This window comes from Malaclemys terrapin, chromosome 13 (assembly GCF_027887155.1).
Source record: "Malaclemys terrapin pileata isolate rMalTer1 chromosome 13, rMalTer1.hap1, whole genome shotgun sequence".
In the NCBI taxonomy this organism is placed as follows: Eukaryota; Metazoa; Chordata; order Testudines; family Emydidae; genus Malaclemys; species Malaclemys terrapin.
The window spans coordinates 24,870,894-24,891,167 of NC_071517.1; the positions used below are offsets into that span (position 1 = coordinate 24,870,894).

Here is a 20,274-nt window from a genome sequence, read left to right on the forward strand (position 1 = left end):
GAACCATAGGGTCATGTAGGATGAAATTAACTCTGTAAATGCAAAGTATATTATGTATTAGCCCAAAACAAAATCTGGACACCAAATAACGTTCATCTGGCTTTTGAATAAGTAAGTACATTTTACAAAGATAAGAGATAACTCAGAGGCTCTCAGCAAAAATCTTTTGCACAGTAGTAAGCCCTGAACCCATTCTGTGTCTTGGGCCAAGAAAAAGCCAGATGCATGAATTCATATGTGGTTATTAGGGTGGGCTATAGATGCAGATACAGGGAGGTGCATACTTTTGCATCTATGATGCCTTCTTTACAAACAACGATCCTGTACAATAAATGACATTACAGAACTGCAGCCTTGGTAATTAGAACTTAGTTAACATTGATGTTGCTGATGTAAGCCAACAGAGACAAAAATTAGGCATATCTACAGAGTATCTGCCCCAAATAAATAGTTAAAATAAATCTGCATTCACATTTCCAAGCAGAAGGTCTCTAAAGTGCCAGGCAAGAGACCTTTCTTCCTGGGCACGCTGCTGTCAGCGACAGTGTCACAAATGGCTAGGACTGGAATTTCTGGGCCCGTGTCAAGCCAAAAGGATGGGGACTCAGATACACTCAATGAAGCCACACCAGGTGCGTAAGTATAACTGGTTTTATTGCCAAAGTATAATAAGCTTCCCAGCCTTCACACATTACTAAATAGGTGCTTTCCAGCAACTAAGCAAGCATCAATGCTTATGCCCCTTCTGCTACGGACAGTCCCGGACCCTCCAGCCTTGTCCTTGAGGGCTCGTAGCAGGCGCTGCTCCAGCGTGGGGAATTCCTGGGCACCCACAAGGCCAGGGTCCGCAGGTGAGACTGTTCATCTAAAGCGATTCTCATAGCTGCTTTTATCATCATCTCTTTCTAAGGTGGGGGGCATATTCACCCACAAGGAGGCTCTGGCAGGAAACACTACTGCTCTCTATTCCCACACTCAACATTCTCCGGCCTTCCATATCTCTTTTCTTGTTAATCCAGTCGAGTGGCTGTAAGCCAGCCCTGCCGGTCAAAGCCAGTTCACTACTAGCCCCGCCCCCCCCCAACCATTCTGTAACAACAGCCCAAGGTAACTTGCAGTCAGCCCCACTAGCCCAGTACTGGCAGGAGGTGCTGAGGGTGAGATCTCTGCAGAGAGTGAATGTGGAAGCAATTCCCTTGTAGCATTAACAACCACAAAAAGAAATGGGAAATGGAAATGTTAACACTGTGATGAGCATCAGAAGGGAAATCTGATTAGCTCCAGCACTGAGAAATTCAATGGCTGCAGCCAGCCACAGGCTCAATAACACCATCTTCATCAACATGTGCAATTTCAAATATATTTGACAGCTGAAATCTGTCTCTTTCTACCCCCATACACACTTGCTATCTCTCCCCACATACACACACTCTCTCTCTGCCTGTCCAGTTTCCCATGTTGTTGCTCATCACCATCGCATCTGAGTGCTTCCAACAGCCATAAAACATTACTCTTCCCAGAAGGTAGAAGGAGCTAAAAAATAGTGCTGATGAGCACACACATAGGCACCACTCCCCAGGCTGTGAAATGCAGCCATTCTGCACCAACATGCCATGACAGCATTGAAGAGGGGAAGTGGAGAATAACTTCTCCAAGTTAAGCCGCTGAGGCAATGGAGAGGACAGAATGCATTAACCAAGTTGGGATGTGGCCAGGAAGAGACCAGGGCTATTGCTCCTTCTCTTGCAAAGGTGCTAGATCATTGTTAACGGTTGCAAGTATGAAGGCCCTGAATTTGTGTCTCACCCAAAAGGTGGCTCCTAGAGCAGCACACGGCCACTAGCAGCGCAATGAAGCACCTAGGGTGACCAGACAGCAAATGTGAAAAATCGAGATGGGGTGGGGAGTAATAGGAGCCTATATAAGAAAAAGACCCAAAAACCAGACTGTCCCTATAAAATCGGGACATCTGGTCACCCTAGAAGCACCACATCAGTGTTATCTCAGAGAGAAGAATTCCACCCACTGAACCACCAGCACAACTTGCTATATTGCTTTTGTTTTCATCAGAAGTCTCACATCCGAGTTGTGAATGGGTCCAAACCCTGATGGGGCAAGGCTCTAGGTCTGTGAATTTCACATATTCAAAATAAAATCCTCCCCTGCCCTCGCTGTAGCAAATACAAGGGGCATGCTAACCTTTTCCTTTGAGACAGAATTACCATTTTTCCATCACAATTCAATTTGGTTTATATTTGCATTGTGTCCTTTATCTGCAGTATCGCAGAGAGTCGATCTGAGGGCAGAGAGAAAGGGAGAGCTCTACAGAGAGATGACGATGTGAAAGTGGCTCAAAGGGGTGAGGAGAAGCTCCAGGCAGATGGGGGCAGCAACGCACAATGCTCACTGGGCTGCTGCCTCTAGGGAATGGGTTAAATGTTTTATGCACAAAAACAACTTCAAAGGTTTGGTGTCATTGTTACTTTATAGAACTTATCTTCCAGTGCCAGATACACAAAGGCCTACAGTAGTGTATTTATTTGAGAGAATACTTATTCTTGTCACTGAATGCAGTCACTTTAAGGACACTATCAGGTCAAATCTGCCCCAAAATGTAAGTGTTGCTAAAATGAGATTTTACAAAACCTAAGACAAGTAGAAATAGGTCCATGGATTTTTTTCCTCTTTAGTTTTAATGGAAATAGTTTTAAAAAACAAACCGAATAACCCTCCCCCTGTATACTTTCAACCCAGACACTGCAGCATTGTTCTGTTGCGTCAGAATCTGAAAGTGAAAGTGACAAGTCTATTTTCTATGGCCCACCCTGAGGTTAATAATATAAACAAGTAAAATAGTATCAATAGCAAACAGTTTGCCATCCCCAAGTGTTTAAAAGTCATGAATTGGGCCCCCCAAGATCCTGAAAGGGTTTAAAAATGAGTTTTTTTTTTTTAAATAAAAAAATAAAATGGGGGGTCTTCTTATATGCCTTCTGCTTTTTGAGCCCTTTGGGTTCACTTGGTTTCAAGTTTTCAAGCTTTTCTCCCTAACCTTGAGCACTAGAAACTTCCTTTGGGAAAAAAAGAAAGAGAAAGCTGAGAGTGTCACCTAATCCCAGGCTTCCAGTCTCCGTGGCTTTAAGAAACACACCAAATGCCATAAGACTCATGACAGAATTGTGAGAATAAGTAACATTGTGAAAGCAAGGGAGATTTTAAACACTCTAGCAGTTTTGAACAATCTAGGATATGCTTTTATAAAGTATACTGTTTTTGACATGAGATTGCTCCTGTAGTGTCACTATTTTATATTGAGCACCTTTGAACAGTTTTTCGGAGTAACTGTAAGGTAGTAGCAGAGAGGCTCTCCGCACAGAGCACCATGGTCTCTGTGATTACGTTTAAGGAAAGATCCAACACACAAAGGTGAGGAGAAAGTAAGCAACACAAATGTACGTAATTTATTTGTGATTGTTATAGGCTTCAACAAGTTTTATTTAACCTTGCAAAATTCTGCTCACTCACTCCAGTCCAGTAACTTGTCAGGTGAATAAAAACAGCCTTACTTTGTTCATCATTATTGTTATTATTGTGCCTAAGTGTCCCACTTTAGTAATAGATACTGTACAAACAAATAACACAAACAGTCCCAGAGAGCTCCCAATCTAAGATTTAAACAGTGCATGATAGATGAACAAACAGGCAAATGAGGAGCACAAGGTTATGGTGGACACAGATGTGTTTGCATGAATTGCTCATAACAGTGTTGCCAGTAGTCATAGGTGGCCACCAGGCTAGCCAATGCCAGACAGTAGTAATGTATAGGCATCTTGGCAAAGGCTGACTTTAAGGAAGACAAACTGGCAGTTTTGTGAATGTTGACAAGTAATTCTTTCTGAGTGGCAGAGGCAGCACACAGCACAGTCTGTGAAAACTTACAGGGTCCTGGCTAGCTGTAACTGAAGCCAATGGCAAATCCAATTATTGCAATGGGAGCAGCAGGATTATATCTGCAGTCTGGGAATGTTCATTTCTATTCCAAAGTTCTAAAGGCTCAAGCTCTGCATTTAACTAGTCGTCTAAGCTATGAATTCTCCAAGTGTGCCATAGTATTACTCCACCAATGGGCCAAAGATGCAGGCCTCCCCAATGGAAATAAGGTAAAGACTCCACACAACCTCAGCATCCCATGATGTGTTTAGAGCAGTGCTTGGGGAAAGAACATGCAGTCAGTTCATTACGGTCCTTGTTTGAACTTTTAGAACTTGGCAAAAGCAGAACTGCTGAGTTAATGTTCAGTGTTTGATATCCTACTTAACTAGCCTGGATATTATAAGGCTCTTCTTACCACTGCATTGCTATCTTGGGCACCGGGCTCTCAATCACTTCTATTCTGTGCTTGTGACACATAACAGTGTAGTTTCCCGGGGACTGTAATACTTCGGTCTAATTTCAGTTCAAAAATTTAGTCTTGAATTTAGCAGGTGCTGGGTGGTGTTGGTGGCCTGCGATATCAAGAGGTCTGACTAGATGATCTGATGACCCCTTCTGGCCTTAAACTCTAAGACATTATACCTTTCATATGCATTAGAAAGGTCTTTTTTCTTGAGTGTAAATGTATTTTTCCCATTTCTCTTCTCCATTTGCTGTGGGTTGGCTCATGGCTCCTCAGGGAAGCCAGCATCCTCAGAGCCCAAGATACACCGCTCCACGGAGGATGGTAAAGCCATGCCTATGTCCAGCTGAGATTGATAAATTGGGTCGTGCTGGAAGCTAACACATTGGCAAATGAACTATTCCATTTGAATAATGTTAACTAGAAGGATTAGAGAATGATGGATTATTTGTCATCTTCCCAGACTAGATTTTGTTTTGTATTATTCATTTGCCGGAGATGTTGTTTTTGTTTAGCTGCACTACCTGAATTATTCAGCTCAGGAGTACAAAACTAATGAAGGTAAAAATAAAGACATGATGCGTTTGTCAAACTTCAATCAGCACTCAAGACAAGAGGTACATTTTAATCACCCTCGTTACTTTTATAGAGGCTGACAAGCTCACTGCACCTTATGCCCCCATCTTCCTTCAAAGCCTTCACCACTTTCTCCCCTTGACTAACTTATTACTGTTATATTGGGATTCACGCGTGCATAGCACCATTAATTTATGTGACCCTGTACAAACACCTCCTTTAGCTCATGCGCACCCCGCTTTCGAGGCTACCATCTGCTGCCATTTTAGCTGGCCAGTAGTGGGTGTTCTAGGAGTGATGGACCTCATCATGAAACTCCCAGCGAAGCCTGAGTAAGGAGTTAGGAAGTAAGGACCCCAGGATTGAGGCTGTTAGTATTAGTATATTTGTGTGGATATCTCCATTGAATAAAAAAGTCAAGAATGAAAAATTATACATAAAAAAATCATCTGACCTGAGACCACAATGTTGCCATCATATGGTCATTGCATGGTGCCACTCAAGGGAAAAGTTAAGGGTGTGGTAGTGTGTGTGAACTTTGTATTTCCATCATCTAACATGCTTTTAAACTTACCTGGATTGCTTTTAAACTTACCCTTAACTCCAGAATGGGATTAAGGCACAAGCATTATAGGCCCACCTCTCGGGCCTCAATTCCTGGAGTCATGTGATTACATCAGAACCTGGGGCTCTATTTTAAAAGGAGTCCCTAGTTCTCATGGTTGAAAAGAAAATCCTGAAAACATGCCCTGAGTGTAATCTGTTCAGGGGTATCTGCCCAAGTCTGCAGACTACCTGAAACTATAGCTCAGAAAGGCAAGAACTGTGCCACCCCAAATGACCTGTTGCCCTGCCAACACCTCCCCTGCAGAGGACTCTGTATGTGGCAGGCCCTGCCCATGTACCCGCCCAAGCAGTTACACTCCAGCAACTGGGGTAAGTAGTGAAGAGGCCCTCTCCTGCCACTTCTGTGAGGTGATCCCGTGCCACTTCCTCTGCTTTGGGGGGTGGGGGTGGGGCAGAAAGTGGTGTATATTTGAGGATATGCTGTATTCTTCATATATAACAAAGCTGAATTCTTGCTTCAAGAACAAACTGCTCATTCTTAACACTCTGTGGCTGTGACCAGCACCTCCATAACATACAATCTGCTATTTGTCCAGTGTTCATACTTCGGTGTCACAGGGTTTCTGGCTCCTCAGTCCCAATTCTGACAACTTTAGCTCTTCTCCCCAGATGGGGAGGATGAGTAACAATGAATGATGTCATGTGACAGATGGGTCAGGTGGCTGAAGGTAGCTAAGGAAGAGGCCTAGAGAGAAAAGATGTGTGTTAGCAGCAGACACTGCAGAAAGTGAATTCTCCTGCAAGGCCCTGCGTCAGCAGGAGAGAAGACACAAAGTGAAAGGAGGCTGTCGAAGAAGGCAGACAAGGCCTTGGGTCCTCTCCAGGACCAGAAGGCTTAACTCCAGGCAAGAAGGCTGGGGAGTTACTGCTGGGAGAACAGGAAGACAGATCCTCAGGAAGGAGGGGCTGGGCCCAGCTTGGGACTGGAGTGAAGACTGGTTTTTGAGTTTTATTTTGAAAGACTCTGCAAGATTTAATAATTTGGACCCCAGAAGGGGAATGCTTTAAATGTTTCGACTGTATGGAGTGACTAAAGTGCCCTGAACAGAAGGTGAAATTAAAGCAGGGCATCATAGAGTCATCCAAGGTCGTGAGGGGAAGCTTGCGCAACAGGTGACCCAATTACACTTGAGATAAATGCTAATCTTGAGCTGATAGCATATAGCTCTGGAACCTGGGATATGTTAACCTTCTGACGGACTGCAAACAGAATCTCCATGGAACTTTTGATCCTTCTAGAGTTTGTCATCCTTCTAAAAGTGCGGCTCTCCAGCTCTGCCTGTCTTTCATGTTTATAAGAGCAGATATCTAAAAAGGGGCAAATCTTGGCCCCAGCTGGGTGTGTTAAGCCAAATGTCTCAGCTCCCTCCCCACCTGCCTCCTCCCACCCCCATACACAGACTGGAGCAGAGAGATTTGGTTGGCAAAGTTATTACCAAGTTTAGCTGAAATAACATGTGCACTTGAGCCTTTTCCTGTGAATTGCCAATTAGGAGCTGTCTTGCTAAATGGCTTAGTACAAATTTGTCATGTAAATTGAAGATCATACTGTAGAATCAGCACTTATGGTTATCATGTGGATCTGTAACCCCTCCTGAAGGACTTTGGGTCCATAACCCACTGAACAGATCATACTCATCCTCCCAGGTAATTTTATTAACATTTATATTAATCTTTATATAATAATGAAGCCGATTACAATTAGAAACATATTTATCGTATAACTCAAAATTCAAATAATGATACTTGATTAAAATATTGAACTGATTCCAAATACCACACAGATGTGCTCACAACAAAATGAAATTGGCTTCTATAAAGATGTTGCAATATATTCTACATTGGTGAGGTACAGAATCTGACTGGGTTTTCTCTATTCATTTTGTGATTTCAACAGTCTCTATTGGAATCGAGACTAAAAGACCATTTATTGAGAAGATGGTAAACTGGACCCTATTAGTAAGGTTACCTAATACTTCATGTTATAATGTGTTTTCAATTGCTTTTAACTTTACCAAACTTTAATTAGTTGATCTGAAATTTTTCATGCTTTGGCAGATATTTTTTTTCAAGTTTAAACTGAAATCTTTGAACTGTTTTTGAGATGAGGTTAGGAAAATTAAGTTGTTTTGCCACTGTAAATGTATTTTCCCCAAAAAAATTTTTAAGAGCTCTAGCACTACAGGGGTTTGGAGCAGGAACTTGCAACTTGGCTGGGGGATAGTGTTGAGGGTAGGGAGGTGCATTTTGCTGTGTTTCTGAAAATCCTTCCAGATTTGGCCAAGTTATAAATCACAGAAAATCATCATTTGTACATGCACAGTAGAACCTGTTAGAGGACTGCTCCTAAAATCTCTGACCATTCCATCTACATTGAGCATGTGCCCAAGCTCCCCTAACCCTTATGTATCATTCTAAAGCAGCCCCACAGAACTGAACATTTGGATGTGACCAACAAAACAATTTGCTTCTCCTTCTCCTATCTAAATATCCTTTGGCCTAAAGGGTGATGCACTGGACTAGAAGACTATGAGTTCCAGTCTCACTTCTCTTGACCAGTGTACTTCACTACTCTGAATGTTGAGCAAGGCTTCATTCTCCTACCTGACAAATGAGGCAAATATAAGCCACTCTCTATTTCAGATGGAGTAACTGAGGGGCTCCACTAGCTCATTTCTGGCAGAAGTCAAAATAAAAGCAAGATCCCTAACATGGCAGACTCAAATCTAAGTCTCCTAGCCACACTGCTTTTCAGAAAGAAGCCACCACAGTCATGTGCTTGAATATGCTGCCTGTAAAATGGGGCTACTCCTTCATATGCCAGCTGATTCCATAATTTCTTTACCTCAAGTGGTAGAGGTGTGTGCTATAGACCCTGGGTTTGGAGACTGCTGAGCCTACTCTGGAGAGTTGTTACAGCTGCACATGATGGAATCTGTATTGTGACATTGCACCCCATAAGGCTTTATGGAAATATGCTTATAAATGCATATGTTTTATGCTACGTATGCCATGTAACATATCCCCGTAAAGGTTATGATCTGCTGAATCTATTCCTCCTATTTGTATGTATGTATCATTTTTGTGTTCGAAGTTATAAATATTGGCTGTGTACTTGCTTGATTTCTAAGTAGCCTTAGTAAAGCATTTGGTCAGCTTCTTGAGAAAGGAATGTGCAAGTTAAGTGCCCAATCAAGTGCCCACTTAACGGACAATGGATCTTGGAAGGCTCCAATCCACATGAGAAGTCTACTTGAGGATGTTCAAGGCAGCATGTGAATGATGGCTGCTACCTGTAAGCTCTGAGTCATGAATGGACATGTGACTTGCCCATGTAACTCCAAAACTCCATCTTGGAGCTGGACTTTACATAGGAGAGAGGAGGGGGTCTCCACCACAAGTGAAAGTCTATTTAAACCCCTGGGAGAGCCCTCCATTTTGTCTTCAGCTGGCCTTAGAGATAGCCTCTCCATCTCCAAGGATACCTGAGAGAAACTGGAACAAAGGGCAGTAACTACAGGGACTATGAGTGATTGCTGGACCCAGATTAGAAGGAGACTAGTCTGTAAAAGGAAGCTTACTGGAACTCCTCTGAGAGTGAGGTTTTTATCTGTATTCAGTTTTCTTAGTGTATTAGGCATAGACTTGCGGGTTTTATTTTATTTTACTTGGTAATTCACTTTGTTCTGTCTGTTACAACTTAGAACCACTTAAATCCTACTTTCTGTATTTAATAAAATCACTTTAACTTATTAATTAACCCAGAGTATGTATTAATACCTGGGGGGGGAGGGGCAACAGCTGTGCATCTCTCTATCAGTGTTATAGAAGGCAAATGATTTATGAGTTTATCTTGTATAAGCTTTATACAAGGTAAAACTGATTTATTTGGGGTTTGGATCCCATTGGGAGTTGGGCATCTGAGTGTTAAAGACAGGAACACTTCTTAAGTTGCTTTCAGTTTAAGCCTACAGCTGTTAGGGGACGTGGTTCAGACCTGGATCTGGGTTTGCAGCAGGCTAGCGGGTCTGGCTCAAAGCAGGCAGGGCACTGAAGTCCCAAACTGCCAGGGCAGGCAAGCAGGGGCAGAAGTAGTCTTGGGGGTTTCTGTGATCCAACCTGTCACATGTATTTCTTATTTTCAAACCCTAGGAAATTAGATTAATCTGCCCATCCCCGCCCCCAAAAAGCCCCCTACATCTGGTGTGCCTGCCTACGTTGTGACAGTTTTGCACCATTCCCTTCATCTAGAGAGTGGATTAATATTTCTAGAGAATGGACATGACCTTTGCTTCAACAAATCCCAAGACAGTAGAATCCATATTTGTGACGGTGGGTTAGAAATAACCCCCCACTCTGGGCAGGTTATGTTCTTGTTTGGAGAGCTATTGAGGAACAAAGGCTGCAGGAATCACTGTAAGAGGCATGGCATCTGGAGAAGCCACATTTCTATGCTGCCAGCTAGGCAAGAAGTCACCACTTCAGAGGTTCATCTCTGATCTGCCCAGCAGCAAACCTTAAGATGGAGACCAGTGTAAGTCTGCCAATAGGAACAGTTCAATCAAATATAAAAATTCTTTCAGCTAACAGGTTAAAATGAATAACTAAATGTTCCCATGCAGCACAGAACATTTCAGTCAGATACGTCCATCAATGGCTATTAGCCAAGATGGTAAGGGACACAAGCACATGGTCCAGCTGTCCCTAAACTTCCAACTGCCAGAAGCTGAGACTGGACAATAGTGGATTGATTACTTGAAATTCACTATTATATTCATTCCCTCTGAAGCATCTAGCAGTGGCCACTGTAAGAGGAAAGTAGACTAGCTGGGCCATTGGTACAACCCAATACAGCCATTCTTATGCCCTTACAAAAGTTTCAGATGAGCACAGATAAATATATGTGGGAGAGTTGTAATCTGTGTGTTTGCCTGGACACTGGTTTTGAACCCAGGCCCACAGTCTAGATTGCATCCTTGGTCACAATGCCACAATGGTGCTCTGAACCATCAGCCATAGAATCACAGAATCATAGCACTGGAAGGGACCTCGAGTGGTCATCAAGTCCAGTCCCCTGCACTCACGGCAGGACTCAGTAGTATCTAGATCATCCCTGACCGGTGTTTGTTTAACCTGCTCTTAAAAATCTCCAATGATGGAGATTCCACAACCTCCCTAGGCAATTTATTACAGTGCTTAACCGCCCTGACAGTTGCAAAAGTTTTTCCTAATGTCCAACCTAAACCGCCCTTCCTGCAATTTAAGTCCATTGCTTCTTGTCGTATCCTCAGAGGTCAAGAAGAACAATTCTTCTCCCTCTTTCTCGTAACAACTTTTTATGTACTTGAAAACTGTTATGTCCCCTCTCAGTCTTCTCTTCTTCAAACTAAACAAATCCATTTTTTTAATCTTCCCTCACCGATCATATTTTCTTGACCTTTTATCATTTTTGTTGCTCTCCTCTAGACTTTCTCCAATTTGTCCACATCCTTCCTGAAAGGTGATGCCCAGAATTGGACAGAATACTCCAGTTGAGACTGTATCAGCGCAGAGCAGAGTGGAAAAATTGCTTCTCATGTCTTGCTTACAACACTCCTGATAATACAGCCCAGAATGAGGTTTGCTTTTTTTGCAATAGTATTACAATGTTCACTCATATTTAGCTTGTGATCCACTATGACCCCCAGATCCCTTTCTGCAGTACTCCTTCCTAGGCAGTCATTTCCCATTTGTATGTGTGCAACTGATTGTTGCTTCCTAAGTGAAGTACTTTGCATTTGTCCTTATTGAATTGCATCCTATTTACTTCAGACCATTTCTCCAGTTTGTCCAGATTATTTTGAATTTTAATCCTATCCGCCAAAGCACTTGCAACCCCTCCCATCTTGGAATCAGCTACAAACTTTAAAAGTGTGCTCGCTATACAATTTTCTAAATCATTAATGAAGATATTAAACAGAACCAGACCCAAAACAGATCCCTGGGGGACCACACTCAATATGCCCTTCCAGCTTGATTGTGAACCACTGATAACTATTCTCTTGGGACAGTTTTCCAACCAGTTATGCATCCACCTTATAGTGGCTCCACCTAGGTTGTATTTCCCTAGTTTGTTTATGAGGAGGCCATGAGAGACAGTATCAAAAGCCTTACCAAAGTCAAGATACACATCATCTACCACTTCCTCCCGCCACAGCCACAAGGCTTGTTATCCTGTCGAAGAAAGCTATCAGGTTGGTTTGTCATGATTTGTTCTTGACAAATCCATGCTGACTGTTACTTATCAACTTATTATCTTCTAGGTGTCTGCAAATTGATTGCTTAATTACTTGCTACAATATCTTTCCAGGTACTGAAGTTAAGTGACTGGTGTGTAATTTCCCGGGTTGTCCTTATTTCCCTTTTTATGGATGGGCACTATATTTTCCCTTTTCCAGTCCTCTGGAATCTCTGTCTTCCATGACTTTTCTAAGATAATCACTACTGGCTCAGATATCTGCTCCGTCAGCTCCTTGAGTATTCTAGGATGTATTTTATTAAGACCTGGTGACCTGAAGACATCTAACTCGTCTAAGTAATTTTTAACTTGTTCTTTCCCAATTTTAGCCTCTGATCCTACCTCATTTTCACTCGTATTCAGAATGTTAGACATCCGATCACTACTAACCTTTTTGGTGAAAACTGAAACAAAAAAAGTCATTTAGCACTTCTGCCATTTCCACATTTCCCCCGGCTCCCCAATTGAGTAATGGGCCTACCCTGACCTCGGTCTCCCTCTTGCGTCTAATGTATTCGTAGAATGTTTTCTTGTTACCTTTATGTCTCTAGCTAGTTTAAGCTCAGTTTGTGCCTTCACCTTTTTAATTTTGTTCCTAAATATTTGTGTTATTTGTTTATATACATCCTTTGTAATCTGACCTAGTTTCCACTTTTTGTAGGACTGCTTTTGGAGTTTCAGATCATTGAAGATTTCCTGGTTAGCCAGGTTGGTCTCTTGCCATACTTCCTATCTTTCCTATGCAGTGGGATAATTTGCTCTTGTGCCTTTAATAATGTCTGTTTGAAAAACTGCTAACTCTCTTGAATGGCTTTTCCCCTTAGCCTTGCTTCCCATGGGATCTTACCTACCAACTCCCTGGGTTTCTTAAACTTTGCCTTCTTGAAATCTATTATCTTTATTGTGCTGTTTTCCCTCCTACCATTCCTTAGAATCATGAACTCATCATTTCATGATCACTTTCACCCAAGCTTCCTTCTACTCCCAAATTCTCAACCAGTACCTCTCTATTTGTCAAAATCAAATCTAGAACAGCCTCTTCCTTAGAAGCTTTTTTCCACCTTCTGAAATAAAAAAAAAAAAAGTCTCCAATAGATTCCAAGAACTTGTTGGATAATCTGTGCCCTGCTGTGTTATTTTCCTAACAGACGCCGGGGTACGTGAAGTCCCCCATCACCAACAAGTCTTGTGCTTTGGTAGATTTTGTTAGTTCTTTAAAAAAAAGCCTCATCCACCTTTTCTTCCTAATCAGGTTGTCTGTAATAGACTCTTACTATGACATCACACTTGTTTTTTACCCCTTTTATACTTACCAGAGACTTTCAACAACTCTGTCTCCTCTTTCCAGCTCAACCTCATTCCAAGTGTATACACATCTTTGATATATAAGGCAACAAAACCTCCCTTTCTTCCCTACCTTTCCCTCCTGAGCAAGCTGTACCCTTCTATACCAATATTCCAGTCATGTGTATTATCCCACCAAGTTTTTGTAATGACAACTATGTCATAGTTGTGTTTAGTAACCTGCATTTCAAGTTTTTCCTGCTTATTCCCCATACCTCTCACATTAGTATACAGACATCTAAGATACTGAAATGACCCCTCCCCTCACACACACACAATGTTCTCTCTGGTCTTTCCCTTATCCCTACTATAACAGCCCATGCTCTCCCCAGATTCTGACCCTTCTCCCAGGTCTCCATGTTTTTAACTTACCTGTGGGCTTTTGTCACTGCTCCCATTGAACCTCGTTTAAAGCCCTCCTCACTCAATTAGCCAGTCTGTATCTGTAATGGGATCAGCACCCGAACTCTTGCTTGTGTCCCCTTTCTCTGGCTGACAGTGCCTGCATATAGTTCTTTTTCACAGGGTGGCACCCACCTCTCATGTACAGTCCCCTTTTTCTTGGTTGGGTTTGAGCCTATTTTTGTTTTTTGGTCATACATTGGGGTGGCACCCACCTCTTGTGAGCACACCACCCCCTGGCCAACATTCTTTTGGCAGATCTTCAACAGTTCAGCCCTCCAGCTGAGCCACACATACTGTCCCCAGGGTATACAGTCCAAGTTCTTCTCATGGCCCTTGTATGGGGCCATAGCTCTAAGGCTTCTCCCAGAGGCACTGCCTTCTTCAACCAACCAGCCAAGGCCCATCTCAGTACCCACAGCTGGTGGTATTTCAGCAGGCCTCTCTGGGCTCAGTCTTCAACCAGACCAGTGGGGCACATCTCAGCACCCTTGATGGCCTGGCCAGGTCCTGTGCTCAGTTCCCCTGGGTTTCAGCCTGCCTGCACTGACCTTTCCATGGTTCTGCTGCTCTTCCCGCCAGCCAGGCAATGGGTCTTCAGCAGCCTTCCCTGGGCTTCAGTCCTGTCTGCAGTGAGCTGTCCATGGTCCTGTTTCTCTTCCAGTCAGTCATCTGTCTTCACTCCTCCAGTTCCACACAGCAACTAACGTCAGTCCTCTGCTACTTGTCTTATATAGGGCCTTTTTGGCTCCTGATTGGACTCTCCAGCAGCCCCTCTTACTGGCTACTCCTCTGCAGCCCCTGTAGGCTGCCTGGAGGACTTCTCACTGTTTTTATTTTGAGGTGGGATGAGGCAGGGCTGCGAGGCCTCCAGCAAGGGGCCTCTGGACCTAGTCAACCCTCAGTTTCCAAATATGCTGTTCCCCTTCCTCGATGGGTGGACCCCTTATCTGCTTAGCAGTCTTCTTCCCGGAACAGCATCCTGTGGCCAAGGAAGCCAAAGCTCTCCTGGTGACACCATCCTTGCTGCCAGGCATTCACCTCCCAGATGCATCTGTCTCTGCCTGGGCCCATACCCAGAGTAACACCCTGACCAACAACCTAGGTGCAAAAGGCCCACCACTATTACACCCGCAAACTCCAGCATTCTCACTAAGCACCTGAACTATACAAAGACCCCATCAAAAATAGAAGCTGTCTGAGAAACATGCTGTTCCCACTGGTTGCTGTCTAGACCATCTTGCCTTGCTGCCTTGCCTGACCTGACTTTTCATCTTGCCTCCCTAACCCACTGACTTGGCCCCTTGGATTGGATCTTCCAGCGACTGACCCCTGCGAGAATTCTGAGTGTGGCCCTGAACTTCTCTGATACCAATTGGCCTCCTAGTTAAGAGACTATCTGCAGACACTTGACTACTGCTCTGGACTGCTCTCTGCCCCACCTTGGCCACCAGGCACTACAGTTTGCTAAGATCACTTTGGTCTCCTCCTAGGCATGGAATCCACATATATGGGGTGCCCCAGGGTATGCTGAGCCTCCAGGAGCAGATCACTTGCCTACATGGAAAACCACGCCTTACAGGCCACAATGGATCAGCTTTGGGTGGAAAACCACACCCTGAGGGAACAGATCACAGAACTGCAAGTGGGAAGGTCTTCTGAGGCCCCACGGCCTACACTGACCTTCAGGACCCAAACCCACGGTACTTTTAACAGAACTCTATGATGAATATGGCTTGGAATGAGCCAGCCCAGCTACACCAATTCCATCTTGGTCTCAGCAAGGAAATAAAAGATGAGCTTGCCTGCATGGAGCCTCCTGCTGATCAAGATGCATTTAATGAGCTGTCTCTCCGAAGCGACACCTGACTTAGTGAGCAGTGACATGAGAGGAAATGGATTCCAGCCCACATTTTTACTGTGCTGGCACTAGCCATGTGGTGTATGTCTGTCCTAACAAGTCCCTGAACTGCATGATTCTGGGAAATGACCATACCCAGCCTTGTTAAGGGGGTCAAGCCTGGGCAACACCGGGAAAACTCCACAAAGCTCCCTCCAGCAACCTATTCCAGGTGCCTGGCCTGACATCTTGAAAATGTCCCACACCTACAACTCTACAACTCCGGCTCCGGGATTCTGGACAGGTACGTCCCACCGAGAAGGCCCTGATTGACTCTGCATCTGGCAATAACTTCATGGATGCTACCATGCCTCACGTACTTGGCCTACCAATACAGCCTAAGACCGCTCCTGATTTAGTTGAGATGGACGATGGATCACTGCTTGCCTCTGGCCTCATCAGTTAAGAAACTACAGTTTTGGAGGTGATGGCTGAGGAGCACCATGAGCTTCTTCAGTTTAACGTGATCTGGTCCCCACCCTTTCCTTGGATACTCAAGAATCCCATGGTTGGCAAAACATGGCCCTCATATCTCTTGGCGTCAAAACACTGTGGCATTTCATTCCAAGTTTTGCTGAGATAACTACCTCCTGACTTTCAAGCTCGAGCCACCGGAACCGCAGGTTGGACACCTTGCACAGGCTTCGGAAACAAGGGGAGATGCTCAGGCAACAGAATGGGCTTCCTTGCTCTTAGGGTCAGCCATCACACTCCCTTCAAAATACCAAGAATTTTCAGATGTATTCACAAAACAAAATGCAGACACCCTGCCCTCACACTGGGAATCCGACTGCCTACAGCCTGACGCCAAGATTCCATTCAGCCGAATATATTCCATGTCAGAACCTGAATTAGCTGGCCTTAAGGGCTACCTCCATGAGAATCTGGAGAAAGAACACAGGATAAAACCTATGTCCCCAGCCAAGGCCCCTGTCTACTTTGTGAAGAAGAAAGATGGCTCCTTAAGACAACGTGTGGACTACCATACCCTAAATAAAATCACCATATGGAAACAATACCCACTACCTTGATCCCAGAGCTCCTGGGCCAGGTAGGAGCAGCCTGGGTATTCACCAAGTTAGACATCAGAGGGGTGTACAGTAGTCAGAATCTGCTCAGGTAGTCAGTATGGCCCCTTTAAATATCCAGTGATGCATTTCAGACTTACTAACATACCCGTGATCTTTCAGCATCTAACCAATGATGTCTTATGAGATATACAGCACCACTAAAGCTATTACCTCACTCACCTCATCTCTCTAATATCCTGGGACCAACACAGCTACAACAACACTGCATACAACCTCCTAGATGACAGTAGTACTTCGTCCAAGAGATGCTAGACTCCCATGTATGAAGAGGGAAGATATGTTACCCGTTGAGTGGGAAAGGTACAGGCCACAAGTGCAGTTCTGAGAACAAAACCATTATGTGCACACTCCTGAAAAGATTAGAGCCTTTCACCTGGATAAGTCCAGTCCTTTGGAACCCCCAAGGTCACCCCAAAGGAATGGGGGTGATGTGAGGATACCAGTATTGAACCCAGGCTTGCTGGGTTTCTAGATAGCCTCCATGCCACAGCAGCACATTGAGCCACTGCCTCTAACCAACAGCCTTAGTGCTAAAGGCTTACAGCCCCACAGCAGCCACACTCCAGGCCCCTGTTTGGTTGCACAGACATCATTCTCATTGGATATATGGACTATACAAAGACCCCAACAGGAAGAGGAAGCTGTCTGAGCTACAGGCTGTTGCCTAGACTGCCTTGCCTGGCTGCCTCACCTGACCTCACATCCCTAACTCACTGACCTGGCCCCTTGGATTGGATCCTCTGGCTACCGACCCTTGCGAGAACTCTGATGATTGGACTGGACGCATCTGATAGTGATTGACCTCCCAGCTACCTGACCACCCACACACACCTGACCACTATTCTGTACTGCCCCTTAGCCTGCCTCGGCCACTGGGCTTTACAGTGTTCTATCAAAGATATTCCAAAAAATACTCTTACATATTTAGAATGGAGTAAATGGAACGGATTTAATTAAGACTATGATATTCCGTCATTAATATTTTGAACATACAATGTAGCCAATGAGCTGCAAGCCTTTTATATCTGACCCACTTGATCAAAAGGCCCTGGCGGTTTTTCAAAGAACACAATGTGCATTATATATATGCAGCAGTTTGTGTCAAAATGAATCTTTGCGAAGAATGGATAATTTAAGTGCTAAAAAGTACTCAGAGGGAGAAGCAAAAAAGAGTCTTCAGTTCCTTTGTCAAGAAAGCAGTTTTTTCTTAAATGCAAAATATATGATTCAGTATTTTATCTCATAAGCCACATGCACAATCTTATCATCTGCATTTTGCAAAATTATAAATATGGAGTTAATATGCTACTTTGTCTACTGCTGTTCTCCTCGAAAGCTGAATTCAGTACTTAGAGCTTATTATTTGACATCACATTTATTAAACTATGTCCTTTCAGTTCCTTTTTCATATCTACATAATGAAAATTCTTCCTTTTCAGAAAGAGATGATGGGAGTGATTGGGATGAAAAAGTAATCCTAGTTGGCCAGGTGTATTCTTACTTATTATAATAAATTTTACTTATCCTATGGGATGCATTTGTATTCAGTAAGAAATAGAGGCTGTAGAAAATATCACAAAAGAAATCAGACTTAGAAAATGGGCATCTACATAAAGAAGACCAAAAACTGTCTGGGTAGAGTCATAGAATCATAGAATATCAGAGTTGGAAGGGACCTCAAGAGGTCATCTAGTCCAACCCCCTGCTCAAAGCAGGACCAATTCCCAGCTAAATCATCCCAGCCAGGGCTTTGTCAAGCTGGGCCTTAAAAACCTCCAAGGAAGGAGACTCCACCACCTCCCTAGGTAACGCATTCCAGTGTTTCACCACCCTCCTAGTGAAATAATTTTTCCTGATATCCAACCTGGACCTCCCCCACTGCAACTTGAGACCATTGCTCCTTGTTCTGTCATCTGCCACCACTGAGAACAGCCTAGCTCCATCCTCTTTGGAACCCCCCTTCAGGTAGTTGAAGGCTGCTATCAAATCCCCCCTCATTCTTCTCTTCTGGAGACTAAACAATCCCAGTTCCCTCAGCCTCTCCTCATAAGTCATGTGCTCCAGACCCCTAATCATTTTTGTTGCCCTCCGCTGGACTCTTTCCAATTTTTCCACATCCTTCTTGTAGTGTGGGGCCCAAAACTGGACATAGTATTCCAGATGAGGCCTCACCAATGTCGAATAAAGGGGAACAATCACGTTCCTCGATCTGCTGGCAATGCCCCTACTTATACAGCCCAAAATGCCGTTAGCCTTCTTGGCAACAAGAGCACACTGTTGACTCATATCCAGCTTCTCGTCCACTGTGACCCCTAGGTCCTTTTCTGCAGAACTGCTACCTAGCCATTCGGTCCCTAGTCTGTAGCAGTGCATGGGATTCTTCCGTCCTAAGTGCAGGACTCTGCACTTGTCCTTGTTGAATCTCATCAGGTTTTTTTCGGCCCAATCCTCTAATTTGTCTAGGTCCCTCTGTATCCGATCCCTACCCTCTAGTGTATCAGGCACAGGATTGCATAGGTGGAAGAAAGGGTTAAAAGAGAAGAGTTCAGAGTCAAACAACATTTATTACAGCCCTAGCAGAGGGTGATGGTGGCAGAGAGTCCACCAGGGGCTGACAATGACGGGAAGAGGGAAGAATTGAGATGGGAGAAAAATGGGTGTTGTTTCCCAAAAAAAGGGATGTGGCAGCAGGAGCATGAGCTAATTCAGCACCTTCACCCAGGAAGACCAAGGTAGGACTTAAAGCTGTCCCCTCCCACCATCAGAAAACCTGAGGGGGAGCAGCAGTGGACACAGCACAGGTGGGATTTCTCCACTGTGGGTACACAAAGGCCAATTTCCACCACCCTGCCCCAGTCTGAGCATATGTCTAAGCTGCCGTCAGAGACATGAGTGCAGCACATGTAGACATACCTGAACTAGCTTTGATCTGCTAGCTCAAATAACAGTAACAGTGAAGGTGTCACAGCACAGGCTAGCCCCTAGAGTACATAACCCAGGGTCCTGGCTGGCTTGTACCCTGCTGCTGCCTGTGCTGTGGTGGCTTCACTGCTATTGTTACTCAAGTTAGCTGGAACAAAACTAGCTGAGGTATGCACATACTGCAATCACATCTCTTACTACAATATATACATACCCTGAGTGGCTCTGGTCTGCGACCTACAATCAAGTTATTCTAAGAGGAGCTGATTTTGATCCACTGCACCCTGAAAATGAAAGACATATATATATTTTTATCCTAAGCCACAGAATAATCTGAATTGTAAGAAGCCACATTAACAGGGGATCACAAGTTTCCTATGATTTGGCTGTTGTGGAGAAATACTAATCTCTCTCTAGTTCAGTTGAAGAAAAGACAGTTACCTTTTCCGTAACTGGTGTTCTTCAAGATGTGTTGCTTATGTCTATTCCACAATAGGTGTGTGTGCTCACCACGTGCACCGGTGCCGGAAGTTTTTCCCCTAGCAGTACCCATGGGGGAGCGCCCCAGAGACCCCTGGAGTGGCGCCTCCATGGTGCGGTATAAGGGGCACTGCACACAGCCCCCACCCTCAGTTCCTTCTTGCCAGACAACTCCAACGGAGGGGGAAGGTGGGCCGGATGTGGAATAGACCTGAGCAACACATCTCGAAGAACACCAGTTATGGAACAGGTAACTGTC

General features: G+C 44.2%; 1 protein-coding gene across 1 annotated transcript in view; it reads right to left on the reverse strand.

The window, feature by feature from the left end:
* DNAH9 (dynein axonemal heavy chain 9) overlaps positions 1-20,274 on the reverse strand; it is a 404,651-nt gene that overhangs the window by 73,575 nt on the left and 310,802 nt on the right. The gene's annotated exons all lie outside the window — the stretch shown is intronic.